The following is a 5,345-nucleotide window of genomic DNA, read 5'->3' on the forward strand; positions in this document are numbered from 1 at the left end:
GATTTAGCGAAAGGCCCATTTGATTGTTGAGTTTATGTTGATTGTTGATCCCAAGTAATGTGGGCTCAGCCCATTTTGGGGACCAATTCGGTTTTGACCAAACCCATTTTGAGGCCCAATTCAGTTTTTTGCTAAACCCATTTTGAGGCACAAAATGCTATCCCCGGACTATTCAGTGAATGCAACCTTCAAAAACCCTAGACTTCAAGCTTTGTTCTCACTAAATAAATCGTTGTGAACAAAATGTTAGTGTCGTAGTGTTATGTTTACACTGTACAATTACTCAGAAGCGTATCAGGATATCCTTCTTAACATCGAATGTTCCTATGACCAACTGGAGTTTTGCTCTTTATTCGGTGTTCACAATCTTCCGCTACAACTCCTCTCCTGCTTCTATACACCGGATGATCTGGTGATGACATCGGAGTATTGTCCGGACTAAATGTCAGAGAGTAAACTCTAATTTAAACTCACCAGATGACACCGCGTTTAAAACAAGCTATCATTGGACTATCCAGTGTTCGCATTAATTTTGGCCCGAGCCAAATTTGAGTTTCAACACTAGTTTATAAGCCATAATTCCATAGTTCATATGATTTACAATTGCATAGCTCCCACAGACCAAAATACAATAATAATGTTCACATACCCTAGATAGAATGAAACAACCACAAGTTCACAGAATATACTGTCTCACAGGTCTCAAAATCATGGAAATAGAAACCACAATAGTTCACCAACAGTTGTAGCTACATCAAGCTGATAAGCAGAACCCATATATTTTAGGGAGTAGATGGACCTAACCCTGGCTAAAGCTTAGCAGTTGATGAAGGAGGGCATTAGTTTCTTGTGTTGTCTTCTTCAAACTCTCAATTTCTTCTGAATGGTTTTTCATTGCTGTTTCTGATTCTTGTGCCTGCTTCTTCGAGGTATCCAAATCTTGCTACTGAGCATCGATTTGTCGTTGAAGTTCTGCTACTCCCTGTTTCTCGGAATCAAGTTTGGCCTAAAGCTCTTCTACCTACGTAGAAACGCCACCTCTACAGCTTTTCTTGGAGGCTGACTGAAGGACCACATTTTGAAGAAATGTACTTGATCGCAAAGCTTGAGAAACAACTTCAGTAGCAGACTTTGGTTCCTGCCCATCTTGTATTGGTTCAGCCATGATTGCTTCCATATCAGCCTAGCAATAGAAGGATTACAACTCAGACTTTCATCTTGTACTCAAATTTTTTCAAGTGCACTTCATGTAGAAAAGGAAAAAAAAGGAAACAAGGAATTACAATATCTTTCTTTACTGGCTCACTAAAATCAATATTCTTGGTGCAATGCCAGTCCTTGAAAAGATCAATCACGGTGGGCTCTACATTTTTATATTTGTCTTGCTTCTAAAATGATGTGCAAACAACTTCAAACTGTTAGCTTGGAACATGATCAGGATTTAATGAGTAGTGATCACAAACATCATTTGTTTAGTTTCTTACCATGACATGGGCCTGTGCAATGTAGCACCAAGAGTTTGTCCACTGCTGAAACCGAACATTCACATGATTCAATTGGTTTTTGATACATTTATTCTGCAGATGATACATCTGTGTAAGATAGACTAATAAAAATACTAAATACTAAAAATTACTCCAAAGATTCCACTTTCATGAAAATACGGTACAACATTTATAAGCAACAATGCATATATGCATGTGATATCCCAAGAATGTTCAACTTCATTAAACAGAAAGTATGCAGTTTAGCAGCAAACATCTTGCTTAACCATTAATCCATATGTTCCGGTTCGTGCTAAATTCAAGTGTTTTGAAAAAATGGTTTTTTGGTTGCACATTTTTTATCTGATTGACAAACAGCATCTGTAACATAGGAGGAATACAAATCCAAAACTCAGTTGAACAAGACTCATCTGAACTACATGATAGCAACACATGACAGTAACATATCACTTGTGATGAACTAATACCATGTAAAATAAAGAAATAATTAATAACAGTACAACATGAAAAAATAAATTGTCTACAACCATGTTTATCAAAGACTGTAAAATAAATTATTTAGGTACAGAACTAAAGTGATGAAGCTATCCAGAACTGAACTGAACTGATGCATAAAACTGAGTTCACATCTCAGTTACATATGGCACTACTGAGTTCACATCTCAATTAACACAGACAACAGGCAAAACATAGTTCAGGAAATTTGAAGTTCTGTCACCTTGTGCTTTGAGCTTGACCACATCTCCACCAGTTCTCTCCATTGAGCGTCAGTCATACACTTCTAGGTGATGTGATTCTCACTTCATTTGTTGATACACCATTGAAGTACTATTTTTTCAGCCTGTACCTCATCTGTCGTTGTCCACCTAGCATATTTGCACATGCATTTCTCACTGCCTTACTATTGGTGTCTATGGTAAATTGGCCATAGTAAAGAGCATGAACATCAGGAAAAGAGAATGCAAAGGATACAATGAACTTTGATAGAACAAGTGTTGGAGCAAGAGATCATCTTGCCCCAGCAAGTACGGCGAGAGTTTCTTCTAAGGAGGAGACTCAAGCTTAGAGACGAAGTTTGAGAGGAAGGAACACCACAAATGTATTGATAGTAGAAAAATGGATCGGTATGGGGGGAGTATCACAGCAAGATTTAGTGTTTGGGCACTTATGTGTCCTATGTGTGGCCTTGAGCGTTTTCCCTGTGACCTCTCCTTCCCCCAGATGACCACGACCCCTATTTATAGGGTAGTACCTAGCTTAGTGTATAAGTTATCACGATACAAATATCTAGAACCTGACCGAATTACTGGGTCTTATCCCGGATAATTACTTTTTACCCTGCATAAAAGATAAATATCTACCATAGTAAACTATTGTGGTGCCTGCACCCTGAGGGGTGAGCCGGTCGATAATTGCAGCCTGACTCCACGCTGTTAGGGGTGTCAGGATAACCTCCATTGTACTAGGGTGTCAGAACGGCGTCCACTAGCCTAGGTATTTAACGCCAGTCACTTCCTTGCAGGCAAAGGATGACCGGCATTCTCCTTCTGGTCGATCTTTTTTTAGGCTTGATGAATCGCCTCGTAGCCTTTGGGAAGCCTGCCTGAGCCCCTGAGATGGGGGCTCCGGGGGAGGCATGGCTCTGAAAGATGGAGGCTTCGGGAGGTATGGCTCCGGGACATGGAGGCTTCGGGAGGCATGGCTCCATGGGCATGAGCTAGCTGCGCCATGGAGCCGTCGGGAGTCCTTAACAACGACCCATAACAACAAGTAAAATAGAAATTGACTTCACTTTTGGCCAAGAGTTGATATACTTACAACAACTTTGTCAATTTAGATTCATTCTTCTTGTACTCCTTCCAGTGTGGAAGGATTGGTATATGCTGCCTAAGTATGATCCCACCCTCTAATGCAGGCTTTGCAGGTTGCACAGGTGCCTCTTGCCGTCTCTTCCCTTAAAAAATATGGATTGCAATCTTATTTCATAACCCTCTGCTTATCCTACCAAGATCTTCCCCATTCCTCTTCCCCTTTGCCCTTGTTGTGTACTGGTAGTTGGTGCACCGGATAAAATTACATTCATAGAGTTAGTGTAAATCATTTAGTTGCTATTTGCAATAGTGTAAAGAATATTTTCCGTGCACAAAGGAGATACAACCACTTTCCTTCATCGCTCATCTGGATCCGATCCTCATGTTGGGTTGGAGAATTAGCAGATACCAATGCAACGTGTGTGGCAATAGACAAGCTTAGGGTGGACAGTTCTTATGGATCTGGACTCGTACCATGTAAAACTTCCTCAATTGAAGTCAATTCCCTTGTCTTCTGCCTAGTGACTCTAGTAGGTTGCCCTTGTTGCTCAGGTACCACCACTCTCTTTGATGCTCTTGCTCCTCCAATAGATATGTTGCTAATCTGCTTGGAACTCTTGTTAGGTAGATCCTTAGAAACTAGTGTTGACACTTAAATTTGGCTCGGGTCAAAATTAATGCAAACACCGGATAGTCCGGTGATAGCTTGTTTTAAATGCGGGATCATCAGGTGAGTTCAAATTACAGTTTACTCTCTGACTTTTAGTCCGGTAAATACTCTGGTGACATCACCAGATCATCTGGTGTATAGAAGATGGATGAGAGGAGTTGCAGTGGAAGATTGCAAACACCGGACAAAGAGCAAAACTCTTGTAGCTCATCGAAACATCCAGTGTTAAGAAGGATTTCCCTTAACGCTTTTGAGTAATTGTACGGCATAAACACAAAACTCTGGCACTAGCATTTTGTTCACACTGATTTATCCAGTGAGAACTAAGCTTAAGTCTAGGGATTCTGAAGATTGTATTCACCGGATAGTCTGGTGATAGCATTTTGTTTACACTGATTTATTCAGTATTCACATTTTGGTTCAGACTAGTTTCGTTTCTGTGTTTTATGGCATATAAACGTGTCCCCTGCGTGGGAGGCTTGATGGGTTGGACAATCCTACATGTTTGGGATGTTTTGGCCGAGTTCTTTTAGGAAATAGCTAGAGACTCGGTTTAAGGATGTGATAGAGTCTAATCCTTGATGGAGAAGTCCATAACGCCCCTCATAAATAGCTAAAGGGGTGCAGGCCGATTGAAAAAACACACAATCGTTCTCTTATCAATACAATTTTTCTTTTCATTCTACTTTTTGCCCTAGTTCTTAGAGGTCATAATATACTCCCCAACGCACCATAATATACTCCCCATCACTTTATGAACCTCCATTTCATCAAGGTCCTTCTCTTGAAGAAGTGAGACGACGATGCTATACTTGGGCTTAGGGAACACCATCAAGATCTTGCGAATGATGTCACCGTGAGACATTTGAGAGAAACCAATTTGAAGCTAACTAAGAGGTCATTTCTAGCCCAACCATTCCATCTAACTTGAAGCTCACTAAGAGGTCTTTCAGATCCTTTAGAAGCGGCGACCCAAACTTCAGGGGAAAGAGTTCTTTCCCTCAAACTTGGGTACGCTCCCCGTATTCTGGGCCATATTCAAGTGAACACATATTGCAAGTCATAGGTATTGACAAACACACATTTATATATAATAGTTCTCACAGGTCACCCCCTAAAAAGTTGGTCGAGTTGAGCCAGTCCAGTATCCCTCTACCTCTCCCGCGATGAGCATTGTGTCTCCGCACGGATGGGTGATGGCGTATGTACATCCAGGGATGCCAGGGGGCTGATGGTGGTGGAGCAGAGAACCCGACCATGCCTGATCTACCGCAGCATCGCCTATGCTCTAGGCTCACCAGCATGCCAAAGACATTGAAGTCTGATGCCTAAACACCACTACGGTTTGAGCCTTTAGTC

General features: G+C 41.2%; 1 pseudogene; it reads right to left on the reverse strand.

Annotated features, from left to right (window-relative positions):
• Positions 1 to 1,021: 1,021 nt before the first annotated feature.
• LOC133895046 (uncharacterized) lies at positions 1,022 to 2,357 on the reverse strand (annotated as a pseudogene).
• Positions 2,358 to 5,345: the final 2,988 nt, after the last annotated feature.

Source organism: Phragmites australis, chromosome 16 (genome assembly GCF_958298935.1).
Source record: "Phragmites australis chromosome 16, lpPhrAust1.1, whole genome shotgun sequence".
Lineage (NCBI taxonomy): Eukaryota > Viridiplantae > Streptophyta > Magnoliopsida > Poales > Poaceae > Phragmites > Phragmites australis.